We start from the raw sequence: 24,465 nt of genomic DNA, 5'->3' as shown, positions 1-24,465 counted from the left end.
AGAACGAAGACAAAAACCATCGTCTTTAACTGCGATGGAAGCCAACCTTTCTTATTTTTAATTTGTAAATATCAAAATCAAATTTATTATTTGAACTTGTATCATTCGATCTGTTTCATGTTCGTTTGAGCAAGAACGAAGACAAAAACCATCGTCTTTAACTGCGATGGAAGCCAACCTTTCTTATTTTTAATTTGTAAATATCAAAATCAAATTTATTATTATTATTATTATTATTATTATTATTATTATTATTATTGTTATTGTTGTTATTATTATTATTATTATTGTTATTATTATTGTTATTATTATGGTAAATGTGCTAAATGCACTATATATATATATATATATATATATATATATATATATATATATATATATGTATATATATATATATATATATATATATATATATATATATATATATATATATATATATATATATATATATATATATATATATATATATATATATATATACGTCCCATTTTATGTGTTTGGTTCGGTTAACGAGGCTTGACTAAATTTATTTTTAATTCAATTTTTTATAATATTAAGTTTAATATTAGTATACAAAATTGATATATTTAAAATCTACAATAAAAATACTATTAAAGACAAAAAAATCAAAATAAAAAATCAGTTAAGAATACTAAAGAAAATAAACAAAGAAGAAAGAGTCAGTTTGACCAATGAATAGGGGACTATATATGTGTCTGGTTCGGTTAACGAAGCTTGACTAAATTTATTTTTAATTCAATTTTTTTTTAATATTAAGTTTAATATTAGTATACAAAATTTATATATTTAGAAACTACAATAAAATACTATTAAACACAAAAAAAAAATCAAATTAAAAAATCAGTTAAAAATACTAAAGAAAATAAACAAAGAAGAAAGAGTTAGTTTGACCAATGAATAGGGGACTATATATATATATATATATATATATATATATATATATATATATATATATATATATATATATATATATATATATATATAGGGAAGGGATCAGGTGCATTTGTTGCTTCCCGTGCGGATGTGCGGTGGATTAATGTGTGTGAGGTTTATACTTAATGTGCGTGAGATTTGTACTCAATGTGCCTGAGATTTGAACTTAGTGTGCGTCATGTTAATACGCGTGAGTTTTGTACTTAATCTGCCAGAGTATTGTGTTTAATATGCATGAGATTTGTGCTTAATGTGCGTGCGTATTTCAGAATTACGAGCTCAGAAATAAGCAGAACAGAAACTCACGCACATTAACGCCCAAACTTCTTATTACTTCTTCCTTCAATTTGGCGATGGATTCTGGATTATCAGCTACCTTCAGTGCAGTTGAATGTTTATATAAATGACAAACGCACAATAAAATTTGCACAGCAGCTAAGTGTGGATTTCTGTTGTATTATTCCCATAATTTTTAACCACCATTGCTCGCCTCCGCATCATCATCATCAGGGAGGGGCCAAATGGCTACTGGGATGGGGAAGAAGCTGACATCAATATTTTCTACTGCATTTTACACATTCACGCACATTAAGTACAAATCTCAGGCACATTAAACACAACACTCACGCACATTAATCCACCGCACATTCGCACGGGAAGCAACAAATGCACCACACATCGGGGTTATTACGCAGCGGATTTGTTGAACGAATTTTAATATTGCTTTGCACTTTTTTATGCTTATAAAACTTTCGATTTAAGGGCTTATGATATGCAATGCACGAAAGTAAAGCAGTATGTAAGTAAAGAGAGAGAGACGAGAGATTTTTATAGTGGTTCGGCCAACCGTGCCTAATCCACTCTTCTTTCACAATTCGTGAAAGGTTTGCACTATCACTCCTAGTACAAACTATGTTAAGCTAGCTTCCTTGATCACTAAGCCGGACAGCTACTTGAAGGTTTTTCAACTCCTAGAGTTTACTCCACCTCTATCAACATCTTCTTCAGAGTTGAGGGTTGGAAACAGATTTGCGTGGTTCTCCAACAGGTTGAAGTCTTGGCTGACTGGTTGAATGATGGATGATCAATGTGTATAAGATGCAAGACTTCTTCAAGGTTGTGAAGGTGAAATCTGATGGCTCTCTTTGAAACTTCACAACTTGAATCACTGGTTTCAAAAGCTTGGAAGAGTGAACTTGTATAAGGAGCTTTTGTATGAATATAATCAGTTGAGTGAAAAAACCAGCATCTTCTTCAATGGAGAAGATGAGTATTTATAGGAGAGGAAATATCTGCTCCGTTCGAGGGAGATGATATTTTAAACCTCTGGACCAGTGGGTAATGCCCGGAGGGCTTGGTGCATTTAATTCTCCATTTAATGTGGTTGTACCATGTAGTAGTTGGTGGCAAGGACTTCTGCAAGTTTTTGTCTTCTAGCTCTGAAAAGAGGTACAATGGCTTTTAATGCATCTTGGTTAATGTGCTCCTTGTCCTTAGAACAACTTGTTCCTAGGATGATTTATCAGCTGAGACTCAGACAACATTCTTCTTGAATAATGAGAAGATGAATTGTCTTGGCAGTCTGATTGTAGACTTAACGTCTCTTCACGAAAGATTGCTTTCGTCCGAGTTGATAGCTGTAAAGGAGCATCTCTTCATTTGTTGCATAACCGAGAGGTAGATTCTCTTGCTAATGTAGCTTCTGCTTCAATCATTCGATCTTCTTTCGTTCAAGTAGTCCTAACTAAAAGATAATAACTCGGTTTCGTGTGTTTAACTATCTTAACACGAATTACATGGTGAGTTATGGCACCTTTCGTCTAGAACGAAGGTAGCAAAAGAAATTATTAAAAAGTTAGGGGTCTACAGTCTAAGTTACATTGGTATTATCAAAATCTTAATACATATGTTCCACACACACACATATATATATATATATATGAAGTTTTTATACTTGAATGGTCTAATTGCACTAATTCAGAAGTTTATTTGATTATTTTTCCTATAAATTATAAGTGATGAATGAAGGATAAGAATTAATTTGATCAATGTTGTAATGCAAGTTTGTTGGTAACTTTTGCAGTCCTTAGCTCGCGGGGAACAGTAAAACAAAGAGCAGTATGGAGAAGATAAAGAACAGTGAGAAGAACAATTTTATTGCCTTGTAATCTGTCATCTCTGTACATGAATACAATAATATATAGAGTACAAATGTAACCTTCTCATTAAGTACAAAAACTGTTTCAACTGTTACAAATAATCATAATAATGTCCATTAAGATTTGATTTATAACACCCCCCCCCCCCCCTTGGACATTATTTTGCCATAATCATGCCTCGTTAACCGAATCGAAAACAAGCAAAGCAAGTGCAAAACACATATTCATGGAAAACGAGAGAAAAAAATATATTTTGTTTGAGGTATTCTGAAAGGCAAAAAAAAACAGTAAAAGTTTTCATGCCTGTATGTCAAATATATTGAAAGTAATGCAATTTTTCACAAAAAAAAATCATATGCAAATTTCTAGATCCAGTACATCTATTAATTGGAAATTTTGTTTGTTTTTTGAAAACACACAATGTTCGTCCAAAAAACCAACATATATACTGCTAATTTTTCATCCTAAGTTCTAAACAGGAATTATGCTGTGTGAACATTAGTTTTTTTTTCTAAGACCAAAAGCTCACAGATCTTTTTATGTAAAAAAAACTATTTTCTTTTACAGATCTTAATAGACAACATGGATTACATTTCTTTTCCCAAAAAAAAGATTCACATATGTATATGTGTGTATATTTTACGGCGCATATTTATTTTTAGGATGTATAAAATTTTCATGGCTTGCAAATATGTATACACATACATACAGTGAACTGCAGACATACATATTTTTACATCAATGTATATACACAAACATTCATAAGATAGACAGACAAATTGCATATATATATGTTAAAGCATATAATAGAAATCAACATGATTTCACAATGTAAATATGCAATTTGTTGGCAATTTGAATAGTTATGAATCAAGTTCACTAAATATATTCATTTGATGCAGATATATGCTGTCAGGAAATAGATGTTCATATTATCAAATTTCACATACCCAGTAAAGCATAATAAAATATAAACATGGACATGTGATTTTAGGCATCCTAAAAGCATAAAGCATAAAAAAAATAATATTACCGTTCACCGGAGTGTATTGAGCGTGCTGATAACGTGTTGTAATGCAAGTTTGTTGGTAAATTTTGCAGTCCTTAGCTCGCGAGGAACAGTAAAACAAAGAGCAGTATGGAGAAGATAAAGAACAGTGAGAAGAACAATTTTATTGCCTTGTAATCTGTCATTTCTGTACATGAATACAATAATATATAGAGTACAAATGTAACCTTCTCATTAAGTACAAAAACTGTTTCAGCTGTTACAAATAATCATAATAATGTCCATTAAGATTTGATTTATAACAATCATGTCCTAGTTTCTTTTAAAAATTGATCAAATCAAGTTCTAAAAATCACAAATTTAGAACATCATATTTCAGTAATATAAATAGTCACATGTGTTCGGTGTATCCTTAGTTTAATTTTCATGTCACTTTTAATTTTTTTTTTGCAACATTAATGACAATAATTAGGTAGCACAGAAACTAGAAAATAAATTTGAAATACAAAAACACATAGAAACAACAATTTTTAAAATGCGTCCTTTAAAAAAATTAGACTATTGATATACGTGTTAGTTAAACCCTTGAAACACAATTCCTTAGAGAGAATGAGTTTTTCATAACCGAACATATTTGAAACATGAAAATAATCCCATTTGAGAGTTTTAGTAAAGAATTTTTGTAAAATTTAAAACAAAATTAATAGTTACAATGACAAGAGATGATGAATAGCTACATCAATGTATAATTAAAAATAATATTAACTTCTTGCTATTACACGTACTTTGGTCCTATCAGTTACACACTTTCTTCCTAGTGAAGTTTACACGTCTTATGTGAGATATAAGTTATAACCATGAATGCCGTTTACTTAGTGTTTAGCCTCGAATAATAACTACAAATTTAATTAATTTTTCTAGTCATCTAAAAAATATTAACTTCTTTCAAAAGGTTGAATCCTCAATCCAAAAAGGCGTTCACATCCTGACCGACAGAGCATTTGGGAGGATGTAAATCATGGTGACTCAATGACTCAATAGACATGGCCAAATGACAGTGCGCACAAGAAATTTGCACACTTTGAACATAATCTCACATTGCCCATGTGGATGTTTGAACCTTGACAATTCCTATCTACTTGACAACAACGTAACAAGTACACTTTATCTTTTAAGAAATCCCCAAAAAGCTAAGAAAAAAAGAGATTTGATCGACAAATAATTGAAAATTAAAAAGTGAAAAATGTCTTTGAAAATAACTAGAGCACATTGTTTTTTTTTTTTTTTTGAATGCAGAGCACATTGTTTAATTCTATCTAACTTTCTAGCTTGATGCATAAAAGACGTGCTGTTATAGGTCACATGTACCAGGGCATCTTGAGCTACAAACGACAATCCAAAGACAGCTATTTTGTTATTTTTATTTAATATCACAAATTTACTAATTAATTTGGGTCAGGCTTATATGAAACCATCTCATAAATCCTTATCCGTGTTATGAGTCGAGTTGAGTTAATATACAAATGTAATATTAACTCAGGAATAAAATGTTTCTTACTTATAAGGGAAAACGTAATAGTTTTGAAGACAAATGTAATACTTTTAAATTTTGATAGATTTAAAAGTATTACTTTTTTTTTTTAATCAAAAATATTATATTTTCGTTTCCCTTATAAGTAATGTTGCATTTATAAAAGAAAATGTAATACTTTTGATGAAAAATGTAATACGTTTACATCAAAATGTAAAAGTATTATATATTTTTTTCAAAAGTATTACATTTGCACATCTAATTTAGGTAATATACATTTTATTCTTAATTTAGTATTATATAAAAAAAATTATGAACATATTACAAAGCAAATGAAAATAGATACGGTGTACATATAATATAGTATTTATATATATTAAATTTTAGTGTAGTGCAATGGACTAGTCAACTAGGAGTTTGGTCCACAATATCACATCGGTACAACATTTCAAATATCTACATGACATGTGGAGATGCTATAACATTACATATATCATTTAGAGTAACTTTTCGTTTACTCTCAATTTTTACTCCACATAATATGTCATACTTTGATTAATCAATTTAATAGGTGGTTATTATTTCTTTTTTCTTTTCTTCTTACAATTAAATTTAAACACAAGTGAAAATAAAAGTTGGAAGTTTATTTTTGAAGCACAAAAAGTATTTTTCATCATTTATTTACACTTTGAGCTCCAAATTGGAATTTTCTGTTAAACCTATAAATTAATAATCTAAACAAAACCTGATATCAAATTCTAAGAAATATATAGAGAGAGAAAGAGAAAATTAAAAGAGTTCTCAATTCCCATTCCCATCTCCATTAAGTCATTTAAAAAAAAAAATCCCCATTAAATCATTTGGTACTTTGTTAACATCATTAATTCATTATCAAGAACTTCTGCACTAGTACAGATATGCACATCCGCTATCCTTGTAAAAAGTCATCCACTACCCTTGTACAAGGGTAGCAGATGTAGGGGACGCTGAAAGTCGTGAGCTTTCCGCTACCCTTTTACAAGAGTAGCGGAAAGGTGAGCATCCGCTACCCTTTTTAATTAAAAAGGGTAGCAGATATTTTTATGTTATTTTATTTTTAAAGTATCTGCTACCCTTCTTTAAATAGAAGGGTAGCGAATACTATTAATTTATTATTATTTTTTTAAAGAAGGGTAGCGGGGCGGATTGTTTATTTTTTAAAAAATCATTTTTATTTTTAAATTTCTCAATTTCTTAAAAAATACTGTACAAAATTCATACACTACATATCTACATACTACTAACCATCAACACAATATTATCAACAAACTATCAAAACACAATATTATCAACACACAACACACTACATATTAACACAATATTATCAATACACTTTTAACCAAATACTATCAATACAAACTTTATATCAATCCAATACTTTCAACATAATATTCAGTTATCAACACAAGATAATATTTAATCTAAAACAAAAGTTACATGCACTCTTTCAAAAAGTATTTTGCCCATAAGTCTTGAATCTCATCAATTTCGTTGGTAGAGTATGAATTTCCTTCAAATGCCTACAAAATAATTTAGTTAATCAAATTACTAAATATGTTAATAAAATATAATTCAACTATACATAATTCTATTTACATAATTCTATTTATAGTCACTTACCTCATCTAAATATGATTAGCATGCTACATTCATCACATAGATCATAAATCAATACTGAACTAAAATTTAACAAAATGGGGGTGTCAATTCCTGTTAGTAACCTATCAACCACTCAATTAAAGTATAAGGTCCAATAAAGCATAAAGGCAAACAAGCTGCAGCAGCTTAGAGTAGTCACTAGTATAGAGCAAAATGCCATATATCTCTCATTAGTAACTCCCAATTTCATTAGCTACTGGCACAACATACTAAAATAAACTACTGACCCATATGGATGATATCAGCACCTCCACGAGCAAGTCCCCAATAAACAGCATCCTGTAAGAGAGATTAATCAATTCTTACGAAAAGAAAGACAAGCAGAGAAACAAAACTCCAAGTCATAAATAAGTATTAATAAGTGGGTGTTAGACATTAACAAAAAAGGAAACTGCATTTTACAAAGTATGGTTTAAGAGGCATACAATTAACTTCAAAGAAAAACATGTATATAATGAACATTCTACAAATGCAAAGAGCAGAGATGATAAGCTCAACTAACATCCTTCACACCAAAGAATTTCAAAACATGGAACATAGATGAATTTCTCACTATTAGAAACTTATGCATGTCAAATTTCACAGAAAGTTGAAGGCACTTTGAGTATCCAGTTGATAGCTACAACACTCTGGGTAGCTATGTTTTTGGATACTCCAACTGAACCTAAGAGTTTTTGTGTTGTAAAAACACTCATTGCTCCTCGACAAAAGTATTGCAACAGAAACATCAAACATAATATTTGAATGATTAAAAGAAACACCTCAATAAATGTTAAAAGCATGCTATTGGTAATTAGGTTGAATTGTAGTCCTCATATAATATACCTTTAAGCCCTCCAACTCATGTATGACACATAAGAAGGCATAAAACTATCCGGGAACCCTTAGCTTCCAAGCACTGTCATCAAATCCAAGCACTGAATTTTGAAATTTTGGCTTTACAGCATGGTTCTGTGCATGAGTCCCTAATAAGCATGGTGAATTCAGAAACTAATCATCAAATGAAAGTTGAAAATGACAAAAGAATCATGATGTTGATGGGGTAAAATACGTTACCATTAGCTAGCATCTGATCAAAGCTTTCTTTCTTAGAAGGAGAGAAATTCTAAAGAATTATAACAATAGACAAATTAATTTCTTCAATAAAATGCAAGACATCATAGAAAATAAAAGTGACATGATGCTTATTGTAATTACAAACAACAATCTTAAGGCATGATATATTAGACACATAAACCATATTCAGTAATCCATGAACATAAATTTGTTGTTCTCTTCAGTTGCATATGAAGAACCGTCACTTCCACTTTCAGCACTGTTAATGAGAATATATTATGTGTAAGCATGTATAAAATGACTATCAATTAGAGGAGGTAAAGAATAAATTTTAGAATGAATTTTACAGAAAAAATTGACATCAAAACCACTTCAAAACACCTTTAATTTGGGTGGCAGCATCATATCCTGAGCCAGAATCTGCTTTTGTGTTGCCTCTAACCTTGTCATTGGAATGATCCACAGGCAAAAATCATGTCTGAGACTTGAGAAACTTAGTAGAGACTAACTTACCCTCACACCGGTCTGCTTACGCCGTCCCTGATATAGAAAACATGTAGAAAATAAAAAAACACTTCGACATACCTTGACAGTTTAATGTTCAACATTCAATTTATTACCTTAGCCCATTGTAAAAATTCGAAATAAAAATTAACAAATATAATATTTATTAAAATCATAATTATAAAAAATAATTTTAACGAAAAAAAATTACCTAACTTCATATTGGCAGATCGAAACAGCCGGAGGCGGTGGAAGTGGCGGCTGGCTTCAGTTCGGAGCCGCTGAGAACACTGGAACTCGCGGCGTCGATGGATGAGTAGAACTGTGGCAGTGGAGATGGCGGATGTAGTAGACCTGAAAGATCAGACAATGAAAGAGAATAGAGAAAAGAAGATTGCAGAAGAAGGGGAAATTTGCAGAAGAAATAAGGGAAGAGAAATTAGAGAGAAGAGGTGAAGCAAAAGCGATAATTCATATTCATTCCTAAAAGATAATTCCAGTACTACAATTCTATCCCTATATTCTAGCCATCCCATTCAACAAACTCCTGATTTTTCGGAAGAAATATTCAGAAGGAGATAACAAAAGAAATAACAATAAGAAAAATTAACATAGGTATTTATACGCTGTCGTATTGCTCCCAGCAGATTCTTGGTTCATGACATTCCCCTCCGCTTCACTTGATCCTTGTCCGCAAGGATAAAAATTTGGGACTGCCTTATTGTTGCATTTAATCTGATTTTTTCTTTACTTTTTTCTTAGTGACCTCCCTCATCCTGGCTTCTTTTGTCCTGCCTCTTAGGAGCACTTCCCTGCCATCTCTAAGGAAGGATATGCTTAGTGGTATGGTGTGTATTTGAATTGGGGCAAATTGGTCTATCCAATCCATGCCTAAGACCATGTCACACCCCTCTAACCTCAGCAACCTAAAGTCTTTGGTAAACTTCTCATTTTGAACCTCCCATTGAAAATCCTTACACACTGCATCACAAGTTAATTTTTGGCCATTTGCCACTATGACACTAAATGGGTTTGCCTTTCCAAACTCCCTCGTTATTTGACTTAGTATGGTGGGGTCCAAGAAGCTGTGGGTGCTGCCAGTATCCACCAAAATGGTAATCTACTCCCTGTTAGTTGTTCCTACCATTTTAATGACATTCATACCTTCACCACTAATAACAGTACACAAGGTTACTTCAACTTCTTCTTCTCCTTGATGATCCCTACTGACATCCTCTTCAAGATCCCGGGGCACAACTTCTTCAATAATATTATAGGTAGGACCTCTACACTTATGGCCAGGGTTCCAAGACTCAAAGCACTTAAAGCACTTGTTCTGCTCTCTTAACTAATTTTTGAGTCTGCTAATTTCGGGGAACTTAGCAGTAGAGTTCAAGGTGTTTGATGCTGAAGATGTGGGTAGATTAGGGGTATTTTGAGGCATGTATGGTTCTGGAGGTTTGGGGTTATAAGGGTTGGTATAATGGCTGGATTTTTGGCTATTCTCTATGGATGTCTGGGTAGTATAGAAGGGTTTTTGAGATTCATTTGAACTAAGCCCCTTTTCATATTGCCTTGCAAGCCAAATAGCATCCTCAAGAGACCTAGGCCTTGCAGATCTTACAAAACACCTAAGTTGCTGTCTCAATCTAGCTATGTAGTTATCCAAGAAGTATCCATCAGTTAAATAGGGGTAAGTTTGCAGTAACAAGCTTTTGAGTTCCTCAAATTTGTCTGTAAAATCATCTACACACTCAAGTTGTTTAAAAGCAGAAAATTCCTCCATTACATTCATACCATTTGCACCAAACCTCCTACATAATGAATCTGCAAAGTTTTGCCACTGAAATCCTGCCCTCAACCCATTAATGTAGCTCTCAAACCACACACCAACTTTCCCAGCCAAGTTCAGATACAAAATGTTCATTACTTCATCTCTAGGAATTCTTGCAAGCATAAAAAACCTTTTACATCTTATTATCCACAACCTGGGGTTCTCATAGTCAAAGGTAGGGAATGCATGTTTATACCTCATCATTTGATCTCCTCCTTGGTTGTTTTGTTCTTGCCTTGCACCAAAATGAACCCTTCTGGCCATCCAATGCCTGCCTGCATCCCTGGAATTCACATTTGGATCGAAATGGTTCTCATCTTGGCCTGCATCTGCATCAGAGACTTCTTCCACCTCAACCTGATCTTCCACTACAGGCTCCTTGCTATGTCTTCTTCCTGGATCAACACTTCCTTCACCAGGGCTAGGTTGCTGAGGCTGGGACTGTCCATGGACTGAAGGCTAATCCATAGTGGGTGGAGGAGATCTGTTCAGTCTTAGCAATTCCATGATCTCATCCTTCCAGCCCACCATGTGAGCTTTGAGCTCCTGGAAGGAGTCTTCTAGGCTTTGCTGCCCATCTGCTATCTTACTGTTTTGTTCGAGCGCATTGGCTTCCAATCTTGCCTCAAACTCAGCTTGTTTTTCCTATAGTGCCCGGAATCTATCTCGTTGGTTACCATCCTTGCCCAGAAAAGAGAGCTCTGATACCAAATGTAGTAGACCTGAAAGATCAGACAACAAAAGAGAATAGAGAAAAGAAGATTGCAAAAGAAGGGGAAATTTGCAGAAGAAATAAGGGAAGAGAAATTAGAGAGAAGAGGTGAAGCAAAAGCGATAATTCATATTCATTCCTAAAAGATAATTCCAGTACTACAATTCTATCCCTATATTCTAGCCATCCCATTCAACGAACTCCTGATTTTCCGGAAGAAATATCCGGAAGGAGATAACAAAAGAAATAACAATAATAAAAATTAACATAGGTATTTATACGCTGTCGTATTGATCCCAGCAGATGCTTGGTTCATGACAGCGGATGAGGGCAAGAACGTCGGAGGTGTGTGGTGAGGGCGACGGCGGAGGGAGGGAGGGAGGTCTGTGGTGAGGGCGACGGCAGATGGAGGGAGGTCTGTGGTGAGGGCTGAGAGGTGTAAGAGAGATTACACAAAGATCAGGTCGATCGAGGGTTTTATTTTATTTTTATTTTTTATTTATTTTTTTGTTTTCAGATCTGGGTTGCCACTGCCTTTTCTTTTAGAAAGGGCAGCGGAAAATAAATTCGTCCCTTTTTTTTTTAAACCGCTACCTTTTTTCTTAAAAGGGTAGCAGTTACTTGTTCATTTATTTATAATTATGTCACCGCTCTTTATTTTTTGAACAATACACTACCCTTGTTTAAAGAAGGGTAGCCTAAAATGCTCCATTTTGTACTAGTGCTCGATCGAGGAAAGTCACGGTCAATTGTATCCCCAACTTATTTGATGAGTTGTTACAATTTTTGGGAGGAGGGTTTGTGACGTGAAACAATGCTTGCTTTCAAAAGGAAAAAAAAGTCAATGGTTACTTTTGTCCATCAAATGGAAGATGTCACAGTTACAAATGGACCGGTTGAAGGAGTTCGTGGGTTGGTTTATGGATGGAAACTTAGAAAGGGCATCAGCGAGGTCGGTTTTTAGATTTTTGTGGTCCTGTTTGGGTAAATAAATGAGGCCCTACTAAAATCAAAATCTTTAAAACTAATACCGTAATTTTTTTCTAATCTATACTATTTTAATCGGATATCAACCAAGTAAAAACATATTCGGGGAGACCGTTTCTGCATTGGTAGGTGGTATTCACACATATTTGAATGAATATTAACAAATTTTGAAAGGATTAAAGAAATAGTAACAATTTTATTATCTAAATATATAATAAAAATTGTTATCCGTGCATCGCATGTGCATTGCACGCACACTGCACGGATAATTGGGCAATTATTTGCTTGAATTCAAGCAAGGATAACATCAAAAACATAATCCATACAATCTATTTCATCAATTAAACTATATAATATTCGTTGTTATAATTTATATTTGTATATTGATCAAAATATTTTTAAAGGTTATAACAAATTTATTCCATGCAACGCACGGGTAAAAATACTAGTAATAATAATGTGGTAAAATGTTACTTGCTCAAAGAAAAAGTCGAAAGACATATTATGGAATAAATTACAATTATAACAATAATAATAGTGTGCATAAGTTTTGAACCTTAGACATCTAAGTTAAAATACAATAAACACATGATCCTACTATTTCTTCATAAAGCCTTTTAAGTTTAATTAAAAACTTTTAGTTTTTATTTCTAAACTAACTAGGTAAAGATGAAATATTGGACTTCTAAAGTTTGGGACCCCTATAAAATTTGGAGCCCTGTACAGTAGCCCAGTTTACACTGTCCAAAATCCGGGCCTGGACACCACGGAGCTGAACAACTTCTGAAAATGTTCTTTGATGTCATCTATAGTATTGTTGAGTTTTAGTTAAGGATGATCAAAATGCTAATCTTGGTCGGCGAGCTGGTTAAAGTGCCATTCCGTTCCAGTTGTATTATATGTATTCATGTTAGATAGCTATTGTCCTTTAGTTTTAACCATTAGGTTTAATTTGTCAAACTATGTGCCACCATCGCTATACCATGGCCCAAGTTATGTTGTTTGTTAAATTGACGTGTGAGATTGTCACATGTCCATGAGTACCTCTATTTTAACTCATTCTTCGTGATGAGATCCCTTTCTAAATCCTAAGTCACTATACTATCTGTATATATATTGGTGGTTATTGTCTTTTATTCTTAGCTAATAAAATTGATTTGTCAAATAACTCAAACTATAGGCTCTGTTTGGCAAACCTAGCTGAAAAGCTATAAGCTAGGAGCTGAAAGCTGAAAAGGAGCTGAAAACTGAAAATGTATAAGCTCGAAGCTGAAAACTGAAGAGCTGTTAAGCTAGCTGTTATGATTGGAAGTGTTTGGTAAAATTAGCTTTTTGATAAGCTGATAAATGTAAAAAGACTAAAAAGGACATCTTTATAAAATTTAAATTAGTTTGTTTACATATTAAAATTTAACATTTTGAAATAAAACTATTAGCATAATCATGATCTAGCATCTCATAATTAAGTAGCAATATTGTAGCAATATCGGCCGGCACACCCGGGGTCGGCCCGGCCTAGCTCCGGGCTCGGCCGAGGACGGGGTCTCCGCGTTGTCCGAGTCATGCGGCGTTTGTTGCGAGCCAATGCGGTTGGGGGCATCTCCAACGGTTTCTCCAGGGTTGTTATGGCGACATAGGCTATAAAATCACTCCTTGATGTCCTAATCAGGACATCTTCTACCTTCTTACTATAGTTGTCTTGTCAATTGTCATTACACGTCCTGAACCTCTGTAATAGCATTATACATCCAATTAATACAATATTTGTCCTCGTGACGCTTATTCGTACGTTATTTCTACCCCTATTATCATTTTATTATTCATTTATTATATTAATGAGTGTTTGTATTTCTGTAGAATAATCATGTTACAAGATTACAAGAGTTTAATATAATAATACTCTAGTCTACTAGAAAGGAAAGAACTAATTACAATCAATATACAATCAATACTCAATCATCCTAATCACTCATAATCAAATCATAATCACTATAATCATGCACATTCCTAATATGTCTAACACACCCCCTCAAGCTCAAGGTGGGATGAAGACAACATTGAGCTTGCCACGCAGCAGTCCAAAACGAGATGACGGGAGAGGTTTCGTAAAGATATCTGCCAGTTGATCTTTCGTAGAGACGAAGTTGACCTGAAACTCTCCCGAGGCAACTTTATCACGAACAAAGTGGAAATCAATTTCCACGTGCTTAGTCCGGGCATGAAAAACAGGATTAGCACAGAGGTATGTGGCCCCAAGATTGTCACACCAAAGCGTTGCGGGCCGACCTGAGTGTAAACCAAGTTCACGCAGCAGTGAAATAACCCAAGTGACTTCAGCCGAAACATCTGCCAACCCCTTGTATTCTGCCTCAGTGGAAGATCGGGCCACGGTTCGTTGCTTTCGGGAGACCCACGAGACCAAGTTAGTGCCTAGAAACACAGCATAGCCACTTGTGGACTTCCGGTCTACTGGACACCCGGCCCAGTCCGAGTCGGAGAATGCATGAATGTCAGTGGATGCAGAGGATTGCAAACGAAGACCATAAGATAGCGTCCCTTTAACATATCGTAGAACCCGCTATAGAAGCCCCCAGTGTTCAATGGTTGGGGCGTGCATAAACTGACACAGGCGGTTGACAGAGTATGAGAGATCCGGACGTGTGATGGTTAAATATTGAAGAGCGCCGGCAAGGCGGCTGTATTGTGTGGGGTTGTCGTATAGTTCATTATTAGGTGCAACAGCTTGAGTAACAGCAGCCGGGGTGGTGAGGGGCTTACAGTCAGTCATACCGGCCCGATTTAAGATGTCTCCCATGTAGCGACGCTGAGATAGGAGAACATCACCGTCGATGGATAGAGTTTCAATCCCAAGGAAGAAGCTTGGCGTGCCAAGGTCCCGAATCTTGAATGCCGTAGATAACCGTTGCAGCAAGGTGTCAAGCAAGGTTTGATCATCTCCCATCATAATGATGTCATCTACATACACCAACAAGAACACACGGGCAAAGCCAGCGGAGTAGTGGAATAAAGAGACATCGGTCTTAGAGGCGGTGAAACCTGCAGACAGAAGAAAATCATGAAGGCGTTTAAACCAGGCCCGAGGAGCCTGTTTTAAACCATACAAGGAGCGTTGAAGGTGGCACACATAATCTGGACGGCCTGGATCTTCATATCCTGGTGGCTGACACATAAAGACCGTCTCAGATAGACGCCCATTGAGAAAGGCATTGTGGACATCAAGTTGACGGAGAGTCCATCGTCGAGATACTGCAAAAGAAAACAACAAGCCTACCATTGTAGGTTTTACAACGGGGCTAAAAGTATCAAAAAAGTCTTCGCCGGCCACCTGGTGAAACCCTTTTGCAACTAGACGCGCTTTGTAGCGCTCAATTATCCCATCAGCTTTCCGTTTAGTGCGATAGACCCACTTGCACCCGATAATATTCATGTTGGGTTTCGGCGGGACTGATGTCCAGGTGTCATTATGAAGCAGGGCATTGAACTCTTGATCCATGGCATCCCGCCACTGCGGGTGACTGACGGCTTGAGTGTAACAGGTTGGATCAGCCGTGTCACTAGCTGCAGCAAGGGCTAAAAACTGTTCATCGGTACCCCGAGTCATGTGACGCAAGCGCATGACGTGACTCTGTTGTACTGGCTGCTTAGAGCGACGGGTACGGGGACGTTCTATAGCCAACGGAGCAACCGTATCCCTTGCTGGTGGGACAGTCGGAGAAGTAGACGAGCCTGTAGTAAGATGTACTACTGGACTTGAACCCCAAGGTTCAGTAACGTCATCTTTCTGTCTTGGACTCTGCACAGTAGCTGCTGTAGCAAAAGGGAAAACAGATTCGTCAAATCTAACATGGCGACAAATAAAGGTTTTCCCCGTGTTAAGGTTTAAGCAACGATATCCCCGATAAGACATGGGGTACCCTAAGAAAACACATGGGGCGGACCGAAACTCTATCTTATGACGGTTGTATGGACGAAGATAAGGAAAACATAGGCACCCAAATACCCGAAGAGAAGTGTAAGTTGGTGGGGTTTTATATAGAAGGAAGTGAGGAGAGTCAAAATTTAAGACTAAGGACGGTAGGCGATTGATTAAGTAGGTTGCGGTTTCAAAGGCAGAATCCCAGTATTTAAGAGGTACCGAGCCTTCAGCAAGTAGAGCTAGACCAGTCTCAACAATGTGCCGATTCCGGCGCTCTACTCGCCCGTTCTGTTCATGTGTATAAGCACAAGATTGCCGGTGCACAATGCCAAGAGATAAAAAAAGAGAATGCAGACGGTGGTATTCACCCCCTAAATCAGACTGGATGGCCTTGATAGAACGAGAAAACAATCGTTCTACCATGGCCCTAAAACAATCAAAAACCTTGTAGATATCAGTTTTTACACGAAGTGGATAAAACCAACAATAGCAAGTGCTGTCATCAACAAATAAGACAAAATAACGAAAACCATCGGCTAAAACAACGGGAGCCGGACCCCAAATGTCTGTGTACACAAGATCAAGGACATTACAACTAGTGTTTATTCTATCCAAAGGAAAACGCGAAGACTTGCCAAGTTGGCAAGCCGAACATAAAAGTGGGGAACTCGATTTATGAGGGATGACCGGACACGCCCGTAGCACACGAGTAAGAACACGATCATGCGGGTGGCCCAACCGACGATGCCAAACCACAGGGGAAGCTCGGGCGGATAGGAAAGCCATATGTGACCTCGGGACTGACAGCTGATACAAACCACCCGAACTGGGTCCCTTAAGAAGAACCGCCTTGGTGATACAATCCTTAACAAGAAAGAAGTTAGGATGAAATTCAAGATAGACGTTATTATCAAGTGTGAAACGAGAAACAAACAATAATGAAGCCGACAGTTTGGGAACGTACAACACATTTGACAATTGTAAGGATTTGGAAACAGTGGAAATCGAAGCAAAACCAACACGAGATATACCTAAACCCGTACCATTACCAACACGAAGAACATCCCCGCCGGAGTACTCCTCGGAATTAGATAGCATGGCGGCATCCGGCGTGGCGTGTGCGGTGGCTCCGGTTTCCGGGAACCAGGTGGTCGAGACTGCAGCACTGCCGGCGGTGTCTCCGTTCACAGCAACGTTGGCCTGAGGAGGAGGCTGGTCACTGTACCGGCGGAAGCAATAGATCGCAGTATGCCCGTGAGACCGGCAAATCTGGCAACGTGGTGATCCTCCTCTGCCCCGACCAGCGTTCCACCGGCCGCCACCGCGATTATTCCCGCGTCCTCCTCCACGCGACTGCCGGCCTCCATCAGTCGACTGCCGGCGACCACGATTCGCAACCATTGCCGTCGGCGAACAAGTCGGCAATCCACCCATCGGAAATTCATCAGAATAAATGAACTCCTGGGCCTGCAAATAATCGGAGAGTTGAGGAAGAGACACCGGGGTACCATTAACGGCCAAGGAAGCTGCCATCGATCGAAACTCCGGCCGGAGACCGCGGAAGACATATAAGTTCTGCTCGTCGAGGGAGATCGGACGTCCAGTCAGTGCAAGATCCTCCACAAGCAGTTGTGCCTTGCCGAGATATTCGGTTGGTGTCATGTTACCTTGCCGGAGGGCTTGGAAGCGGCTGAGAAGATTGAGACAACGCGCTCTGGTGGAGGACCCAAGGGCAGACTCGATGGAATCCCACACTTCCTTGGCGGTTGAGCGGCCGACTGCTAAATACATAACCTCCTCGGAAAGAGAGGAGATTAAGAGAGAAAGTATAGATTGGTCCTGTTGGACCCAACTGGAGAACGCCGGATTTGGAGTAGTCGACATTGCCTCGTCAGTTACAGCGCCGGCGGAGGTGGTGATCACAGCAGTCACCGGCGGTGGGCATAGATTCTCTCCAGTGATATACCCCAAAAGACCTTGACCACGCAAGAATGGAATGAGTTGTGTACGCCAAAAAAAGATAGTTCCGTGTCGTCAATTTGATCGAGACAAAATGATGGGCGGAAGAGAGGTGATTTTGGGTGGAGTTCGGAGTGGGAGATACGGTGGTGGTCGTTACAGTTCGTTCAGAGGAGGTGTTGGCCATCGATGGGAAGGAGAGAAAATAGGAAAGAGATACCTATCACAATCTGATACCAAATGAGTGTTTGTATTTCTGTAGAGTAATCATATTACAAGATTACAAGAGTATAATATAATAATACTCTAGTCTACTAGAAAGGAAAGAACTAATTACATATATACAATCAATACTCAATCACCCTAATCACTCATAATCAAATCATAATCACTATAATCATGCACATTCCTAATATGTCTAACAATATTCAATCATATATTCGAGTTGTATAATCCGGACCCACGGGTTCATATAATCTATCAATATGGATTAAGATTTGTCTACCGTTCTCAAGTTGTTTCTCATTTGATCCAAATTATATATATATATATATATATATATATATATATATATATATATATATATATATATATATATATATATATATATATATATATATATATATATATATAGTTAGGATCATATGAAAACATGTGCTTAGGTGAGAACGTGAGAACACATCATGTGCATCCATCTAATATTTTTTAATGGTGTAGATTAGATTAAGTGTGTGCGAACACACATTAAATGTGTGCAAACACACTAAATCGCGTTTGCACACATTTTATGTGCGTTCGCACACACTTAATCTAATCGAGACCATTAAAAAATATTAGATGGATACACATGATGTGTTCTCACGTTCTCAAAACACATGTTCTCACTAGAACTCTACCCTATATATATATATATATATATATATATATATATATATATATATATATATATATATATATATAGTTGTTAGTGGGAAATAATTGACTACGCACTCAGATATAGGTGGTCTATAATTAAGTAGGAAAGGGAAGACGCCATTGTCCCACTCCAATGCCTGCATTATACAAGTATTGTGTGAAATTTTCTCACACTAAACATATAATATTTTTAGTTAAAAAATAATATTTATTTTATGTATTCAAAAAAATGTTATGAATTAATTACAAATATTATATGTCTTATAGTGATGAGATCGTCTCATGGTAAGACACAGTGTTCACAGTAGACTTATGCATAAACATATCACAGCTGTTGTGAATGGACAGAGGGGAACTTAGAACTATAATTGTGCATAAATGATAGAAGGGTGGTAGACTGGTAGGTTACCACTATTTATGCCCTTTTTAGAGGAATTAAATTCTGATCTTTTGGCTTTCAAAAAAAAAAAAAAATTCTGATCTTTTGCAACAGCGGGCTGGAACGTTTCAGGGGGACCAATATAGCTTTTTCCTTTTTTGAAAAGGATTCACATAGCTTAATTTATTTTTTGTTTAAACTCTTGCAAGCAACGGCCACAAATTTTACTTAGAAAAATCAGCGTGACCACCCATTTATTGATGTATAAATTATTAAATTTAGTGTAGGGTACAAAAAGGTCCCCCATATGCTGCTTGTGCTCTGCATGGAAATATATTCATCAATCCCCATGCATGAGCCTCTCCCACAGCTGATGTATGCAGATGAAACGAAAGTTTTTTTTTTTTTTTTTTTTTTTTTTTTTTTTTTGGGCACATCACCATTCATTAGCCTCTTCAACTAAGAAAGTTATTACCCATATTATTGTTATTGCTGCTTTGGCTCATTTCCTTCAATAAATTATTTATGTTTCAATCTATTTAATATTTAGAAATAACATTACAAAAATAATTTGATTTCTCAAAATTTAAAAGTTTATTAGTTTAAATTTAATTAATTTAATATAAAATATAATTTGTGGTGCAATAATAATATCTTAGTACGTACAATTTAATTTTAGATTTAATCATTTTAATTTTGTTAAAAATATGTTTTATATAATTTAATTTTTAATTAAATTATATACAATATTAGTATTATTTTAATCGTCTTTGTTGGTCCCGGTAGTGAATAAAGAGAGTCACCAAACCTATTGACCAGCTTGTAATGACCTCTGGGTAAGGAGACTTAATTGTAGTTGTATTGTATAGCCGTTGGCTTCAAAAAGCAACCAACCATTTTGTCATTTTGTGCAGACAAAAGGTACTAATCATTAAATGCTCCTTGATATTCGAGATTTTATTCCTAGGACACCATTTGTCTAGAATGATTTACCCAGCTCTGAGACTTGGACAAACATGCTTCTGATAGCATATGAATCTTGTCTAATCAAGTCAAGCTTTTACTTGTAGTCTCGGGTCATAAGATAACGAAAGATTGTCTTTATCGTTCGTTAAATTCTTCATACACGAAAGATAGACCCTTCCATGACTTCGGTCTTAGTTGATCTCTCGGTCTTCTCTTGATCTTCTCTTTTCTTCAACTAGTCCTAGTGAGTTAATTCTTTCCAATTGAGGTCCTTCCGTCAATGCAAGGTTAAGTGGACGTTTATTTTAGGGGTATAATGTACTGTAATTTTTCTTACTGAGGGTATAATCTTCTTCTTTCTCCCCATCTATACGGATATGCACCCCAGATCCATAGCCCTGGCCATCAACCCAACAACAAAAGATGAAGATTCTTAAACATGCCTGAAATATGAATATATGAATGTCCAACAACAACAAAAGATGAAGATTCTTAAACATGCCTGAAATGGTAGTGGCCAAGGCCATGCTTGACACCCCACTTGAATTCGCCAACATATCAGTTACCATCCTCAGAGGTATACACCCCAGAGCCATGGCCCTGGCCATCAACCCAATCCCCTTCAAATATTCCACTCACGTAATAATTGTACACTCTACTCCCATTACATTTCCCCTTATGAAACTCACCCTCATACACATCGCCATTGCTATATGCCTGCACCAACACCCATAACTCACTTTCTTGTCATGCTTTGGCCAAGAACCAATTGACCAGGACCCATGCAAAGGATTTCTGGAGACATGGCTGGATAGAGGGAGTTTGATTGGGAAAGACCTGGCAAGGAACAAATGGATTGAGGGTAGCCTGGGGAGTGCCAAATACAAGGAGAACAAAAGCGCTGCGGAGAAGGAAAAGGCGGAGAGGAAATCAAGAAAGAAGAAGTTAGTGGGGTGGAAAACCAGGAAATAGAAGAAAGGCCAGGCAAGGAGAGGAAGATGATGTTGGGTAAAATAGGTGCGATGAATACCTGGAATGGATATTTGCGACGTGTTGTTGCTTCGGGACAGGAAACCGGCAGCGTTCTGTGTCGTGTTTGGCAACACTATATTAAAGATATTTAACGACAGGGTATCATTATATCTCCGACAGATAACACAGACGGGTAGCTTAAATGAACGCAGGGTGGTGTGTTTGTGAATATGGCTATATTGCCGTGTGTATGTAATGAAGGGTTTATTGCTATTTATAGCAACTTTCCTTCTCTTACAACCAATGCCCAAAATTAGGCAATGCATGGCCCTCATTAACAAAACCAATTCTGACCACAACATATATTACGCAAGTGGTGCTGACCACTTGTGCTGTTCGAATATATGTTGTGTTGATCCATAAAAATAGGAAAAGAAGACCAAGCAATAAAACTAAGCCATATCCCACACCTCGCACGTGTGCCGAGCGGCGTGCAGGGTTTTCCCCTTGTTCACTCTCCATAACACTTCAAGCTTTCTTTAGGGAGTTCAAATATATAAAGGAAGGAAAGCAAAGCTAGCAAAGCAATGTGGGACATTCAATTTAAGTAAAAGACTATTAAATGAGTTCCCACTTGGAGCCTTGCCTTGCCTTTGAATGTTTCCCAACAGATGATGAGGCGGAGGTGAATCGGGACGACGCGGCGGAGGTGGTCGAGCTGGTGGTACACGTGGGAATAGCCCAGAACCTTAAACGGGTACGAGTCATTCGCGGTGGGCGGGGCGGAATAAAACGGGTATTTATGCAGAGAATTGCTTAGAGTGGGGGATTTGGTCATCCAGTTGATGGAAGAATTCGAGGAATTATTCCCGGGAAGGATTCTCTTGGAAGCGGTGGTCTTGCCGCCGGAAAGTCGGCAACCACCGTGGCCGGCGAGGTGGAGGCGGATGCAATCGAGCGGAATGAGAAGAACCAAAGATCAAAGCATGAGGGTCGAGGCGGCAAATTTGGGAGTGCTTTTGGTGAAGCGAGGAAGAGGTGGAAAGTAGAACTAGATTGAAATCGGAAGAGACGCCATCACGCTACTGCTTTCTTTCCTGATCTGAACTTCAGACTTCTGATGATGCATTACCTATACACAAACACACTCTCTTCACTTCATCTCTCTCTCTCTCTCTCTATCTATCTATCTACAACAACTCTGTTATCTCTGCAAAGCAATCTCTGGAGAAAAGTGAACTTCTGGTGAGAGTTTCATCACTTTCTAGAATCTTCATCTTTTGTTGTTGGGTTGATGGCCAGGGCTATGGATCTGGGGTGCATATCCATATAGATTAGGAGAAAGAAGAAGATTATACCCTCAGTAAGGGAAAGTACAGGTTTACCCCTAAAATAAACGTCACTTAACCTTGCATTGACGGGAGGACCTCAATTGGAAAGAATTTGATAGTCAGATGGTTAAATTGTTCAAATTAAAATTCGAGGACTAATTCTGAAAAATCATCATACTCAAGGGACCATTGCTGGAATTAACACAGTCCTAGTTGACTAAGAACTACTCTGATTCATGTAAATATTCTGCTAAGCATGAATCACAGGATGAGCAAAAACAACGTTCGTCTAGCACGAAAGATGCAAAACAACGAGAGTAAAAGAGGGGTCTACATTCCTAATGAGTTTGATATCATCAATGAGTGGCACACTGCACGGATAATTGGGCAATTATTTGCTCAATTCAAGAAAAGATAACATCAAAAAACATAATCGATACAATCTATTTCATCAATTACACTATATAATATTCGTTGTTATAATTTATATTTGTATATTGATCAAAATATTCTTAAAGATTATAACAAATCTATTCCGTGCAACGCACGGGTAAAAATACTAGTAATAATAATGTGGTAAAATGTTACTTGCGCAAAGAAAAAGTCGAAAGACATAATATGGAATAAAAATTACAATTATAACAATAATAATAGTGTGCATAAGTTTTGAACCTTAGACATCCAAGTTGAAATACAATAAACACATGCTCCTACTATTTCTTCATTGAGCCTTTTAAGTTTAATTGAAAACTTTTAGTTTTTATTTCTAAACTAACTAGGTAAAGATGGAATATTGAACTTCTAAAATTTGGGACCTGTGCGGTAGCCTAGCTTGCACTGCCCAAAATCCGGGTCACGGAAGAGGCCGGAGGCGAAGACGGCGCTGACACGGAGGACTTGGTCGCGCATCAGCAAGCCGCAAACCATCTGAGCATACATACTTTGGAAGGAGTCAATGCAGAGGATTGGCTCGTTAGGGCTTGTGTAAACGTTGTAGGGATCGTGCGGCCTGTTCTTGAATTGCAAGCTGTTGTTGTAGCTCGTCAGCACCGGACGTGCAAGTAACCGCCGGGTGTCTTGGGTGAAGCCTTGGTAATGCATGCATTAAGATTAATTACCTAGTGAGGAACTCAGAGATGGGGTGTGAGGAGAGGATTGGGGAGAAATCGCCATTGGCAATACGATTAATGTAAGGTTGAAGATCATCGTATGAGACCACAGGAACCTTTGACTTGAATGTTTCCCGGTCCGTAGCACCATCCAGCTTGAATTGCCCGAGGTACTCCGTTTAATTCCCCATTCCGGCTAAGGATTTCCGCTAAAACCTTCGCTTGTACCGGGTCACACTTCCTAGTCATTTAATTTCCTCAATGAAGTGCAGAGCAACGGCGTCCTTCTCACAGGCCGGAGGGGAAGAGGACGACGATGACGACACAATTGAGTCCATGATCGGAAATTCAAGAACTGATCGAATTGGCAGCCGGAAAATCAAGAACGAATAAACGAATTAAACTGGGCAAGCTAGGAGATGTTTATAAGTTACGCTGCTGCGTAGAATTCGA

At 37.0% G+C, this 24,465-nt stretch overlaps 1 long non-coding RNA gene across 1 annotated transcript; it reads left to right on the top strand.

Annotated features, from left to right (window-relative positions):
• Positions 1–226: 226 nt before the first annotated feature.
• LOC109169151 lies at positions 227–22,609 on the top strand. The gene is made up of 3 exons (XR_002052178.1): positions 227–259; positions 16,012–16,013; positions 22,531–22,609. It is a non-coding gene; the product is annotated as an uncharacterized LOC109169151 (long non-coding RNA).
• Positions 22,610–24,465: the final 1,856 nt, after the last annotated feature.

The sequence above is a fragment of the Ipomoea nil genome, unplaced genomic scaffold (genome assembly GCF_001879475.1).
Source record: "Ipomoea nil cultivar Tokyo-kokei standard unplaced genomic scaffold, Asagao_1.1 scaffold3251, whole genome shotgun sequence".
Lineage (NCBI taxonomy): Eukaryota > Viridiplantae > Streptophyta > Magnoliopsida > Solanales > Convolvulaceae > Ipomoea > Ipomoea nil.
This window is presented reverse-complemented; position numbering and strand designations above follow the sequence as displayed.